The sequence below is a fragment of the Chiloscyllium plagiosum genome, unplaced genomic scaffold, assembly GCF_037043375.1.
Source record: "Chiloscyllium plagiosum isolate Xiang-an unplaced genomic scaffold, Cpla_swu_hap1 HiC_scaffold_49, whole genome shotgun sequence".
NCBI classification, from domain to species: Eukaryota; Metazoa; Chordata; class Chondrichthyes; order Orectolobiformes; family Hemiscylliidae; genus Chiloscyllium; species Chiloscyllium plagiosum.
The window spans coordinates 13,406,996-13,422,303 of NW_028270187.1; the positions used below are offsets into that span (position 1 = coordinate 13,406,996).

Below are 15,308 nucleotides of genomic sequence, written 5' to 3' on the forward strand. Positions count from 1 at the left end.
ACCTGCATATATTTGGAGTGTGGGTGGAAGCCAGAGCACCAGGAGGAAACCCATAGGGTCTTCATGGGGTCTCCATGGGGAGAATATGCAAACATCAGGTAGACAGCATCTCAGGGTGGAAAAAAATCTGATCCTTGGTGCTGTGAGTCACCATGCTGTCCAGACTTTATAGACTGTCAAAGCGGCCAAAACATAATTCAATAATTCTGAAAAACCCATCAAATGCCGTTCGTCTTATGTGTAGAGGCAGATACCAGGCGAGTGGAAAATGAAGGAATCATCAAATTCCAGTTTGTGCAATGGGCAGGATTGGTCATGCCAATTATGAGGCACAACATGTCGATTTGCCTTTGTGGGGATTTCAAACAATAAACGGGTTTTCAGAGCTGGATGAATACCCAATCCCGCAAATATGCGCACTTATACGCAAAACTGGTAGGGCGCTGGACTTCACAATGCTGAACAGGAGACATGAATGCCTGTGATTGCAATTGGATAAGGATGCCCACAAGTATACTAAAATGACTATCCACAGGGTTTTATATTCATATATGAGACAGCTTTTTGAGGTATCATCTGAGACTCCTACTTATATCTTTAGCCACAGCTCCCTGATTGGCCCACATTAATGGCCCAAATCAGGGATCTTTTGCTCAATGGCATCCACCTAATACTTGTTCCACTTGCTAAAATTTCCTAAAATCGAATTACTTTGGCATGTAAGTATATCTCCATACCCTCCTTCGCCCAATAGTCTGGCAGAAAGACCAGTCCAAACATTGAAGGCAGACTTCAAGAAACAACCTACAGATTCACTCGATAACAATCTGTCCTGGTTTGTGTTCTATTATTGGACCTTCTCGCAAGCAGCTACAGGGATAGCTCCAGCAGAGTTGCTAATGGAGAGAACTGTCCATATCAGGTAAAACCTGGTCTTACTGAGGGAGAGTTTGAAACGTCTTCTGGAACTCCACTGCTGGACATATGACGCCTCTAAGCGAGAGAGACTGTTTACGTTAGGGGACGACGCTTGGTGTTGAAACGAGGGGAATGGTTCAACATGAGTAAGAGGCGTGATCCCGTGACGTACAAATTTGGGTAGGAGATGCAATTCTGAAGCACAGTGACCACATGAAAGCAGCAACTTCAGAAACGGGGCAGTAGCAAAACTTACCTCACACCCTCAAAATATCTAGCAAGGATGTCAGAGACCATGAATTCGCCCAGTCTGCCTATTCTCACAGACATCTTTCAGGACGAGATGAAGACGTATGTATCACAGCCTCAACGCTGTATCCAAGTGAGGAAGACGATGCATTTCTTCTGAAACGCTCCAGGTGCAAGAGGCTGGCTACCGTCTGGTATCCAAGGCAGAGTCAGAGGGACTGGACGCCCAAGGAGAAGGTACGGAAAAAGAACAGGCCTATGTCTCAGGACTGAGGGAAGGTAGGACACAGTGTTTGGAATGAGGTCAGCCAGGTTGTCCTGACAGAATATAAGTTCCCTGATTGGGACTGTTAACCTGTTCCGATCAGGGCGGCCTGGATGACAGAGGGGCAGGGGTTCTATTTAATCTAGGATTCCGGGATTTTAATAGCAGCCTCTTAGAGTTATTTCACTCGCTTTCCGAGATTCATGCCCAAAGATACCCGGACCCCTCTGCACTGAATCAGCCTCTTAGAGTTATTTCACTTGCTTTCAGAGATTCATGCCCAAGGATATCCGGATCCCTCTGCACTGAATCACTCTGAAATTTCTCCGCATTCAGATAATAAGTTGCCTTTATTCTCAGGAGAAGTGTTATTACCACTGTTGAACTTAATTCCTAAGTTGCCTTCCACTTATATATCAGACACGATAAGCAGCCAAGCCTCCAATCTGTTATATGAAATGTTCATGAAAACTCATTGGTTCTTCAGTTTCTCTTTCTGACACATAATTTCACTTCCTCAATCCCACTCTTCCCCCTCTGTACTCCACTGAACATGACATTTACAAAGTGGGAACCTGTTACCCCACAGCGGCCTCTCCTGAAAATGGTGCCAGCACTCGTGCTGTTTGCAGTGGCCACCAGGGAGCGGGACTGACTAGAATATTGCTTGGAAACAGCATCGAAACAGCAATGCAGCTAATCCGTCTGTCACTGCAATTCCCTTTTCTCTTTCAGAATCAAACAAAATATGCAGTTACCTTTCTGAGAGACTGTCAATGGGAAAATCAGCACAGTACAGGCAGTCGACTCTGTAAGGACGGAAGGTTTGTATGCAGTTACAGCAAGTAATCAGGAACGCTCGTAGGATATTCTGCTTCATTGTGACGAGAATTGAATGTAAGAGTGGGGCGGTTTTGCTTCAATTAGACAGGGGGCTGGCGTTTCCGCATCTGTAGTACTCTGCAGAATTGTTCACCGTCCTAGTAATGGATGCAGGAGGTTCGTAACACACAACAGCTGCTATTTCTGTTCTTATAACCTGTAAAGTTAACTCTGTTCTGTCTCTGTTCACAAATGCTGCCAGCCTTGCTGAGTTTCTCTATTACTTTCTGTGCGTTTAACGTGTAACGTTAATTCTCTTGCTCTCTCTCCACAGATGCTGTCCGACCTGCTGAGTTTTCCAGCACTTCCACTGCTTGTTTCAGATCTCCATCATCCGACAGTTTTTGTTAATGGATACTGCAATTCTGATCATAGCATTCCTGATGCCATATTGACCAGTTGTAAGTAAAAATACTGTGTGCCGTAAAATAAGTCGAGATGGGTCAGTGGCACAGTATACAGATGGAAATATCAGATTAATACTTTTTAGACTCTATCCAAAAATTATGACATGCAAATTTGTGCTGCCACAATGTTATTTTCCGAATCGCAAGTGCGAGCACGAGCAATACGAAACAGAAGTGCCAGAAAGAGAGTTAGCGTAACAGATCACAAACACATAAAGTGCTGGAGAAACTCAGCAGATCTCAGTGTAAACATGGATAACGAGGGAGACAGTCTGCCCAGTCAAAGAAAAAAGAGGGATCATGTGTTTGGAGGCAGAATGTGTAGGTGTGATTCTAAATGAGCATTTGGCATTCATTCAGTAAAAGGATATCAAGGAGATAGTGAGATTTGTGTGGAGCATACTAATATGCTACAGCATATTAATTATTAGTGGAGACCAAGAAAGAAGAGATGGTGGGTCTCTTAAAGAGCATTAAGGTGGCTACGTCCTAAGGGCCCTACGGTACCTACTCCAAAGTCCGATGGTATCTACTCTAGGTTATTGAGAGAGGCAAGAGAGGGAATTTTCTGGGGCCTTGACTAAGATCTTTGAATCCTCGCTAGCCAATGGAGAGATGCTGGCGAACTGGCAAGTACCTAACGTTGTCCCTTTGTTCAACAAAGAAATTAAGGATAATGCAGGAAACTGTAGATCAGTAAAACTCACATCAGTGGTTTGGAAACTGTTGGAGAGAGTTCCAAGCAAGAGGATGTGTGCACATTTGGAAAAGCATGGCATAATCAGTGACAGTCAGTATGGGTTTGTGCGGGCCATCTCATGTCTTACTAACTTGATTGAATTTTTTTTAAGATGGTGACGAAGGTGATATATGACGTTTGAACTGTGGGTATTATTTACATAACTTTTACTAAAACTTCCATCAATGTCCTTCTTGGTTGGCTCATCCAGAAGATTAAGATCCACAGTGACTAGTTTGCGTTGATTCAGAATTGGCTTGCCCAAAGAAGACAGATGGTAGTTGTGGAAGGGTAGTTTTCAGGCTGGTGGTCCGTGACTAGTGGTGTTACAGAGGGATCTGACTCAGGATCACTGCTGTTTGTGATTACATAAATGACTTAGTTGAAAGTGTAGATGGGTGGATCATTAAGTTTTCAGATGACACAAAGATGGATGGAGTTTTGGATAGTGTAGAAGGCTGTTATAGGATACAGCCGGATATAGATCAGTTGCAGATTTGGGCAGTGAAATGGCAGATGGAGTGGAATCCATGCAAATGTGAGGTGCTACACTTCGGGAGATCAAATGTTAAGGAAAATCATTCAGTTAATCGTCCAGCACTGAGGTACAGAGGGATCTCGCGTTTCCAGTCTCGCTAAAAGTAGCCTTGCAAGTAGATAGGATGGTAAAGAAGGCGTTGTCATGCTTGCCTTTATTGAATGGATAATTGAGTACAAGAGTCAGGGTTTAATATTGCAGCTTCATAAGACCGTGGTTTGTTCTTACTTAGAGCATTGTGTTTAATTTTATTCGTAATGTTTCAGGAAGGATGTGGCGGATTTGAAAGGATACAGAAGAGTGTTACCAGGATGCTGGCTGGATTTGAGGGAATTAAATATAATGAGAGTTCGGAAAAATTTGGATTGTTTTCTCTTGAGTGGCGCAGGCTGAGGGGAAATTTAATCGAACTATAGAAAGGGGTGACGGTTGGAATCTTTTTTCACAGAGTTAAAATTTCTGATACTGGAGGCATACTTTTGGGGGGGTCCATTAAAAGTACATGTGAGGGGCGAGTTGTTTTTACACAGCGAGTGATAGTGTCTGGAACGTACTGCCAGGGATGGAGGTTGAGGCAGGCACATTAAGGGCATTTAAGGGAATTTTTGATAAGCATTTGAGAATTCAAGGAATGGAGTGACATGGACCAAGAGCCAACATGAGGGATCAGTTTCATTTGGTGTTCTGCTTGACATAACATCGGGGGCAGAGGATCCTGTAGCTGCGCTGTGTTGTTTTATGTTCTCTGCTACTGGTTAAAAACACTGAAATTTCCGGAAAAACTCAAAGTGAAACAGAGTTAACATTTCGACTCCAGTGACCCATCTTCAGAACTGAATAGGATTGGAAAAATGGTGTTTGTGATACAGTCAATAGAGGAGGCGTGAATGGAAAAGTGTCTGCTGGTGCAAAGGACAAAGGGGTTGTTAATTCTGGTGAAAGAGGAAAAGAGATATAAAATGGATAGATATTAAGGTGGGGGGAAAAGAGAGTCATTCTGTCTTGGTGGGTTGCACGACTTTCTTTGCTTTCACTTTCTCCAGCGATTTCTATTTTAATCACGGATGCTACTGGTTTAACGGCAGAAAGAGACGTGGCAATATATCATCGTCATAACAGCTGCAGAGGTGTATTCAGTCCCAGTGCCTGCTGTTAAACTCCGATAAAGCTCATTCCAAAGACCGTGTAGGTTTGGTGTGGGGTTTCCTCCTTGGAGAGGAGTTGGGTCAGGATAGGGGTGCATATGCGTGCCATGAATCGGGTAAAATTTCCCCTCTCTCTCTCTGTCTCGAAGATGATGGTCAGAAATAAGTTGGCTGTGGCTTATCTCTGGTCCTGCAAGAAGCAAAGACTTTGGGCAAAGGAACGGGTTCAGGTTCTCTTAGCAGTGTGCCACAATCTGCTTCAAGATTCCTAGTGACCAGGTTAGAGTCTGATCCTGGACAGCTACGTGGACTGGAGTCATAAAGTTTGACAGGGCGGAAGCAGGCCCTTTGTCGGAACCCATCCATCCCAGCCAGGTTTCCCAAATTGAACGAGGTTTTGCCTGCATTTGGTGCATATCTGTTTCTCTCTCTACACAGATGCTGTCAGACCTGCTGAGTTTCTCCAGGACTCCCTGTGTCAATAACCTGTAACATTAACTCTGTTTCCCTCTCTCTCACATTCTCCACACAGGCACCGAGACCTGTTGAGATTTTCCAGGACTTCCTGTGTTCATAACTCTAACATTAACTTTGTTTCTCCCTCTCTCTTCACACAAATGCTGCCAGACCTGCTGAATTTCTGCAGCAATTCTTATTTTACTTTTCTAACGAGAGCACTGCTGTTCCAAAAGCATTGCTAGGAAGGACAGATTGGCCCTGGGGGAGTAGAAATTGGATTGGCAAGAATTGGACCTGGATTTTAGGGATTAAATACTGAGGCGATCTTACACAGATTAGGCCTGATTTTTTCCAGGATTTGGACGGTTAATGGGTGATCTGATCGAAGATATTGACAGGAAAAGACATGGTGGATAAGGAGAAGCTATGTCCACTTTATGGGGAAATTGTGAGGGCATAGTCTGAGACTTAGGACTGGACCATTGAGGAGAGATGTTATGAAGCACTTCCACATCACAAAGGCTGGGAGAGATTTTTAACTCTTTTCCAGAAACGGCAGTGGATGATGGAGCAGTTGTGAAATTTCAATCCGAGATCGATCAATGTTTGTTTAACAGCAATATGAAGGTGATAGGGGCCAAAGGCAGTTATATGGAGATAAGCCACAGATCAGCCATTAAATAGCAAAATAGTCTCGTGAGGCTGAATGACCTACTGCTGTTCCTGTGAAAGCAATTGACTAACTGGAAATGTGAGCACAGTATGGAGCGAGCAACCTCTTTTTCTTGTTACTGTCTCCTGTTACAGGTAAATGTGAGTGAGCAAAGGCATTGCTGTAGCAGGCACCAGGTCATTCTGAGTTGGAAACTGCTGTGCCATCAAACCGCGTCGGAAATATCGCAGATCTCCGTGCTTCTGATCCTCTGTAAGTGTGTGTGATGGAGGAACTTTATCCCTGACAAACCTGCTTTGTTCTCCGGTCACGGGAGGTTATATTCTGCAGCAGATAACCACACACTTCCTTCTCAGTTCCTGGAAAGAAGGAATTGATTACTGTGGCTAACAAAAAAAACCAAGGTTGGCAGAAAGCGGAAATGAAAGGAATTGTGAGCTTGGATGATAGCGTTTCCCGAGAGAGGGAGAGAGAGAGAGAGAGAGAAAGAACGAGCATTTCAGGTTATTGTCCTTTGTACAATATTATTCAATCTTCTCTGAAATGGATGCAAGTTACACACACACGTACACTATGGTCAGAAAATTTCAGGAGAATTTCAGAATACCGCAAAGGAATGGAAATGCGATTACTTTTCATCAACAATAAGACATTTAGCAGGCTGTCACCTTGGGATCTGGAGAGTTTCAGTGATGGAGCGAGATTGGACAGAGATGGATTGTTTTCCTTAGAGCAGAGGAGATTGAGAAGTGGGGTGGGAGGTTGTGGTGGGATATGAAGTATGAAATGATAAGGGGGTAGAGAGGGTAGACAAGAAAAATGCCTTTCCCTTTGATGGTGAAATCAATAGCGAGGGTGCGGGTTTCGGACGGGATGAATAGATGGAAGGTAAGGGGGAGGAGGTGTAGATGGGATCTGAGGCAAAAATGAGGGTGATGGAGAATCACTGCCTGCAAGGGTCCTTCAATGTGCACTTGCGAAACCAATGTGCCAATGCTGGGAAAATGGGACGACAGTATAGTCAGGTGATTGTTTCTGACTGGCACAGATTTGATGGGCCGAAAGGTATTTTCTGCGCTGTCGACCTCTTTGGCTCCGAACCTAGACTGATGACGGTCCTAGCTCTTTTGTGAAATGACGTTAAACAAAGCGAAATTTATGTAAGAGCCTTCAGATTTCAGATATGTTCTGAAAACAGCTCTGCTGTTATTGTTGCCTTTTGTCTCTGAGCTAGAAACCTTAGTGTGGAGGTCATTGATGGGTATTGACCGACTTTGAGGGTATTCTAAGAATTTCTCCAAGGCAAGAAACGCAAAACCATGTGAACTGGATTCCTTTTGCAATAATCTTCCCAAACATAATTTATTTTTTAGAAACCTAAAATTATGTGATCCTTTATTCTTTTAAGAAAAGTCACATAGGGAACCTGAGCATAGAGAAAACAGGAGGGGAAAACGAGAGGAAAAATAATAGAAATATACAAACCAAAATTTCTGGTTGTACGAGACAAGGACGAGAAACCAAAAGGGTCATAATGCAATTCATATCAATTCATATTGCTGCCTCCACATCAACGGGACTGAACAGTCAACAGTTTCCATTGAGTTACAGACAGGACATGTGCTGTTTCTCTGTTGCTGCTCCACTTACATTGCTTTGACATTGTCTTTACGATGCCGTTTCTAGGACACTGATGGAAATAATGACAATTGCATTTCAATTCCTTTCTGTTTTCCGTGAACGTTGCTCTCCATGGGAAAACTACAAATTTCTTGAATTATCGTTTGGAAACATGAAGCCGTGCCGTGCATATCTTTTGAGCGACCTTTCCCAAACATGCAACAACTGGAACTTGACCCCGTCTTTGTCGTCTGGAATTGTGATCATTTTGGCAGAGAGAGCAGAGATCAGTGTATTATTTAAATGGTGATAAACTGCAGAGAGCTGCAAAACAATAGAGACTTGTTTGAGAATTTAGGCTGTTTGACAGAACTTGTGCATGAAACACAGAAAGCTGTTTTTGTATCGCATAGTCTTACCAGATCATAGGAACCTGCTCTCTCGTTGGAGAGGACCTACTATTGGCGATTTAACACGAGGGTTAGCAGAAATCAGACGAGGGAAGAGGTTGAGAAGGAACATCCTTCATAGTAAACTCAAACTGGGAATTGAACCCACGTTTCTGGCACCACACTGGTCTTTAAACCAAAAACCCAGCCAACTGAGATAAATCGTATCGCACAGAAAGCTCGCACGCACGTTAATCAGGATGGGAGAAGAAAATGCAAATCCTAATTTAAAGAGGGTTGGAGTATAAGAATAGGGAAGTCTTTCTGCAACTAAACAAGGTGCTGCGGAGACCACACCTGGAGCACTTTGAGCAGTTTTGCTCCCCTTATATAAGGAAAAAGAGAATTTCGCTAGAGGCAGTTCAATGAAGGTTTACTGGGATGATCTCTAGTACGAAGGATTCGCATATAGACAAAGACTAAATAGATTGGACTCTACTCACAGGAGTTTGGAAGAATGTGAGGTGATCTCACTGAAACATATAGAGGATCAATTCTGAGACGAGGATGCCCCCTCATGAGACAGTCTAGGAGCAGAGGACATAGTCTCAGAATAAATTGTCACTAATTAAAGACTGACATGGGGAGGAATTTCTTCTCTCACAGGGTTGTGAGCCTTTCGAACTCCTTGTCACAGAGAAGGTGGTAGTGAGTGCCTTGTTGAATTACTGCGGTTCCAGTGCTCTAGATCGGGTTAAAATGCGTTTGGAGAAGGAATTCCAGGAATTTGTTTCAATGGCACTGAATGTACAGCCAATTTTCCAAGTCGGGATGGCGAATGGCTCGGACGGGAACCCTTAGGGGATGGTGTTCCCACGTATCTGCTGCCCTTGGCTTTCTGAATGCGAATGTTGATTAGTTTGGGAGGTGGTGTTTGAGGAGCTATTGCGAATTTCTCCAGTGGATCTTATAGATCGTAGACGCTGCTGCTACTCTTAAAGATCAAGGATTTTTCTTTGCGTTTATCACCAGGAGATGGGGGAGATACTGAATGATTATTGTGAGTCAGTTTTGCTATTGAGAAAAAAATAAAGCCAGGAGAATACGGAGCAATAAATTCAGATGTTTCTAAACCAGTTCACATCACAGAAGAGGATGTTCGGGAGGTCTTGGAGAATACAAAGGTGGATAAATCTCCTGAACCTGATTCAATGTATGGCAAAGTGTTATGGAAAATACAGAGGTTAATTATAAGGCATCTTGCAGAAATATTTCCATCATCTATGACGATGGGTCAGGTGCCTGATGTATGGAGGGTGGCTAATGCTGTACCTTCCTTTAAGACAATTTGTAAGGAGAAACTGAGTAACTGTATACTTGTGAATCTGCCTGCAGTTGTGGCTAAATTGTTACAGGCGATTCTAGTAGAAAGGATATGTGTTCATTTCGAGAGGCATCAATTGATTAGGGATCATCAGCAAAGTTTTGTGTGAGAAAAATATCGTCACAAACTTGCCTGAGTTTTCTGAAGAACTATCAAACAGACTGATGAGGACAGTGCAGTTGATGTTGTTTATTTTCATGTCAGTAAGCCTTTGACAAGGTTCAGTATGGTAGAATAATTAGCAAAGTTACGTCATATAAGATTCAGGGTGAGCTTCCCAGCTGGATACAGTTATCTTTCCAGAAGAAGATAGAGTGTCATGATAGAAAGTTGCTTTTCAGACTGGAGGCATGTCACCAGCGGCGTTCCGCACGGATCGGTTCCGGGTCCTCTTTTGTTTATCATTTATATGAATGGTTTGGATGAGAAAATGGAATAATTAGCACGTTTGCAGATGACAATAAAAGTGCGGCTTAGTCGAAGTGAATAAGGTTTTCAAAGATTACAAACGAATCTTGAATAATTGAGTCAATGGGCTGAAAAATGGCAGATATGGGGGACAGATTTACAGACTCGGAGGCACCTTTTTAAGGTGAAAGGAGAGAGCTTGAAAAAAGACATAAGAGGCTACCTTTTTACCACGGAGGTTTTTTTTTTACTCTGAGATGAACTTCCCGAGGAAGTTATAGCTGTGGGTGTAATTATGTTAAAAAGACATTTGGATTAATACATTATTCGGAAATGTTTGGAGGGATATGGGCCAGGAGCAGGCCGGAGGGACTTGTTTAGTTTGGGATTATATTCGGCATAGATTGGTTGGACTGAAGGGTGTATTTACATGCTGTAAGACCCTATGACTTTATACTGAGTACCGCTGATGGAGGAAGTGGATATTTAGATATTTAAATGTGGTGCCCATCAAATGTGCCAATCTTGTCCCTGAATGCATGGAGCTTTTGGAGTACTGATGGATCTGCAGAAATTCAGGAAAATGGGAAGTATTCCATCACACACCTCAGTTGTGCCTTTTCCATGGTGGACAGGCTTTTGGGGAGAATCAGGAGGTGAGTTACTCGCTGCAGTGCTGCTGCTTAATAGTGGAGAAAGTGAGGACTTCAGATGCGGGAGATCAGAGCTGAAAATGTGTTGCAGGAAAAGTGCAGCAGGTCAGGCAGCATCCAAGGAACATGAGAATCGACGTTTCGGGCATGAGCCCTTCTTCAGGAATGAGGAAAGCGTGTCCAGCAGGCTAAGATAAAAGGTAGGGAGGAGGGACTTGGGGGAGGGGCGTTGGAAATGCGATCGGTGGAAGGAGGTCAAGGTGAGGGTGATAGGCCGGAGTGGGAGCGGAGAGGTCAGGAAGAAGATTGCAGGTAAGGAAGGCGGTGCTGAGTTCGAGGGATTTGACTGAGACAAGGTGGGGGGAGGGGAAATGAGGAAACTGGAGAAATCTGAGTTCATCCCTTGTGGTTGGAGGGTTCCTAAGCGGAATATGAGGCGTTCTTCCTCCAACCGTCGTGTTGCTATGTTTTGGCGATGGAGGAGTCCAAGGACCTGCATGTCCTTGGTGGAGTGGGAGGGGGAGTTGAAGTGTTGAACCACCTCCAAACGGACCCCACCACCAGGGATATATTTCCCTCCCCTCCCCTATCAGCGTTCCGAAAAGACCACTCCCTCCGTGACTCCCTCGTCAGGTCCACACCCCCCACCAACCCAAACTCCACTCCAGGCACCTTCCCCTGCAACCGCAAAAAATGCAAAACTTGCGCCCACACCTCCCCCCTTACTTCCCTCCAAGGCCCCAAGGAATCCTTCCATATCCGCCACAAATTCACCTGCACATCCACACACATCATTTATTGCATCCGCTGCACCCGATGTGGCCTCCTCTATATTGGGGAGACAGGCCGCCTACTTGTGGAACGTTTCAGAGAACACCTCTGGGACACCCGGACCAACCAACCCAACCAACCCGTGGCTCAACTCTTCAACTCCCCCTCCCACTCCACCAAGGACATGCAGGTCCTTAGACTCCTCCATCGCCAGACCATAGCAACACGAAGGTTGGGGGAAGAACGCCTCATCTTCCGCCGAGGAACCCTCCAACCACAAGGGTTGAACTCAGATTTCTCCGTTTTCCTCATTTCCCCTCTCCCCAACTTGTCTCACTCAAATCCCTCGAACTCCGCACGACCTTTCTAAACTGCAATCTTCTTCCTGACCTCTCCGCCCACACCCACACTCCGGCCTATCACCCTCACCTTAACCTCCTTCCACCTATCGCATTTCCAACGCCCCTCCCCCAAGTCCCTCCTCCCTACCTTTTACCTTAGCCTGCTGGACACACTTTCCTCATTCCTGAAGAAGGGCTCATGCCTGAAACGTCGATTCTCCTGCTCCTTGCATGCTGCCTGACCTTCTGCGCTTTTCCAGCAACACATTTTCAGCTGCTGCTTAATAGTGCTAGCGTCCTGGCTTCGATATTTCCCGTTGGGCTATTGTCTGTCTGGAATCTCCTTCGGGTGCTCCGGCTCCTTCCACAATTCAAAGATGGTTAGGTTAGGTAAATTAGCCATGCTAAATTGCCTAAAGTGTTCAGAGATGCGTAATTTTGGTGCTATAGTCAGGGGTAAATATAGGGGAATAGGGTAGGGGAATGTGTGGGATACCTACCGCAGTTTAGTTTGGAATTATTGGCCCAAATGGCCTGATTCCACATTATACACGATGATAATCGGTACAGTTAAAACTTCCAAGCAGTAAATTAACTGATGTCTGTCAGTTATCGGCCCTTTGAAAACGAAACATACCAAGCTAATGGTTCGCCTCACAGTAATAATGCATCAAATATGCGGCCGAACTTGGATTATTGCATCCAATTCTAGTCACATTATTACAGGAGGAATGCAGAAGCTCTGGAAAGGGTTCAGAGGACATTTACTAGGATGATGCCTGGTATGGAGGGAAGGTTTTTTGAAGGCAGGCTAAGGGAGTGGAGACTCTTTTCGTTAGAGGGAAACAGATTGAGAGATAACTTAATTGAGACATGTAAGATAATCAGAGGGTTATATAGGGTCAACGGATGATGGCTAGCACGAGGGACATAGCTTTAAAGTGATGTGTGGCAGATGTACGACAGATGTCATAGGTAGTATCTTTACTCAGAGAGTAGTAGGAGCGTGGAACTCACTGCTGCAACAGTAGTAAACTCGCCGACATTAAGTGCATCAAAATGGTCATTGGATAAACATATGGATGAAAATGGAATATTGTTGGATTGATGGGCTTCAGGTTGATTCCACAGCTCAGCACGATATCAAGGGCTAATGTTGTATACGCTATGCTCTATGCAATCCAGGATTAGGTGCCACCAAAATTCATCAAGCTCAAACCTTTTTGTCTTGACTGCATCGTTTGATCATTAGCCAATTTGAACTGGAGCTCTGCACATTGGGATACTGAGGTTGAACTGTGCGTTGTATTTATAGCAGTGAGAGTTCAAAATATATAATGATTGGATCAGTCTTTCTGCTTCTATCTCTTTCTTCAGGTTTTGGAAGGCCCGTGTTTTACATATACCCAACAAGTAGGTTTGTGAAAGAAGGAGAGACTTTAAAATTGGAATGTGGGGCAGATAAAGGAAGAGTTGTTTATTGTTGCAAAAATGAAGAGCAATTCACTCAAACACAGAGCAATGCTAATGAAATACTCGTGAACAGTGAAATTGCTGAATCTTATTCCTGCATAAGACATTATGAATGTCTCAAGAGTGCATCTGTTGTAATTGTCATCATTTGTAAGTAAACTTTTTAAAAAATTCCTTCACAGGACGATGGTGTCACTGGCTAGGCCAATATTTATTGCGCATCCCAGAGAGCAGATAAGAGTCAACCACTTTGCTGTGTAGTCCAGCTTGACTCTGATTTAAACTGAAAATACTGCATGGAAGTCGAGTGCGCATTGATGTAATGATTTTTCTGATCCCCCAGATAACTTTCAGCCAAACACACATGTTTTAGCATGAATCAGTTAAGTAAGGTTAGGTATCTGAAATGGGAGTTTGTAATTTCACATGAGGAGAGGTTGAGTAGATTGGGCTTGCAATATTCGTGCTTAGAAGAATGAGAGGCCACTTATTGAAAGTCCTTCGAAGGACCTGACAGGGGAGATGAGGAGAGACGTGGTTTCCCCTTACCATGGAGAGTCTGGAACCAGAAGGGCATCGTCTCAGAATGATGGGGATGCACAGATGAGGAGGAATTTCTTCTCTCGAAAGGCATTAAATCTATGGAATTCATTACTGCAGAAGGCTTTCGATGCTGGGCCATTCACACCTGTCACCCTCTGTGTCAAACAATCCTGAAATTACCCTCTACGTCTCCTGCCTTTCATTTTAACGTCATGCCCACCCCCCGTGTTATTTCCCTTCAACTACAGGGAACACCTGCTACCCATCTCCCACTGTCCATACGCTTCATAATCTTACGCATCTATATCAGGTGGCATGGTGGCTTAGTGGTTAGCACTGCTGCCTCATAGCGTCAGGGACCCGGCTTTGATTCAATTGACAAGCGACTGAATTTGTGGAGTTTGCACATTCTCCCTTTACCTGCGTGGGTTTCTTTTGGATGCTCAGGTTTGCTTCCCCAAGCCAAAAACTGCGCCGTTTGGGTGCATCAGTCCGGGGTAAATGTGGAGTTATAGGGGAATAGATTTGGGCAGGTTACTCTTCGGAGGGTCATTATGGAATTGTTGGGCTGAAGGTCCTTTTCCCACACATTAGGATTCCATGATTCCCTCTCAGCCTTCTCTACTTCAAAGTGAACAACCTGATCTTATCCAGTCTCTCTTCATTGCTGCAATTTTCCCCATCCCAGGCAACATCCTGGTGAATCTTCTCTGCACGCCCTCCAGTGCAATCACAGGCTTTCTTTAGTTCAGAGGCTGGGACCGTGTACAGTGCTCCAGCTGTGGCCTCAGAAAAGTCCTGTTCACCTCCTATAGTACCTCCTTTCGTTAGAACTGTATTTTGTTGTGCTTAACTCTCATTTGGGATCCAGCTTTTGTCACAGTTCTTTTGCAGTTTCCACAGAAACTCTAACTCTGGAATCTAAGCGGCCGCATGTTCGGAGGTACGAGAACATTGTAATGTACTGCCGTATGCCATCCCAAAACTTGCGAGGACACAAGCATTTCCAGTGGTATCGGAATAATGAGGTGATAAAAGAAACTGAAGATGATTCATTCACCATAGAAAGTGCAGAACATTCAGATGAAGCACCCTATCGATGTGAATTAACAAATCACTATAGAAAGTGGGTTTCCAACAATCTAACTGTCACAGCATCAGGTTGGTGTTTCCTTTGTTTCGTTAGTGAGTGACTTGATGATTAGATGCTGCATCTGTGTAAGCTGCTTTTGACAGAACCCTCCCAGTGATGGGGACTCGAGGACAGGAGCAGGGTGCTTCATCACTGATCTTCCCTCCATCATAAGATCAGAAGTGGGGATGTTCACTGATGATTGCACAATGTTCAGAATCATTCTCCACTACTCCGATATTGATGCAGTCTGTGTTCAAATGAAGCAAGGCCTGTATAATATCCAGAATTGGTACAACAAGTGGCAAGTAACATCTGT

General features: G+C 44.2%; 1 pseudogene; it reads left to right on the forward strand.

The window, feature by feature from the left end:
- Nucleotides 1-1,060: 1,060 nt before the first annotated feature.
- LOC148135609 (platelet endothelial cell adhesion molecule-like) overlaps nucleotides 1,061-15,308 on the forward strand; it is a 32,699-nt pseudogene continuing 18,451 nt past the window's right edge.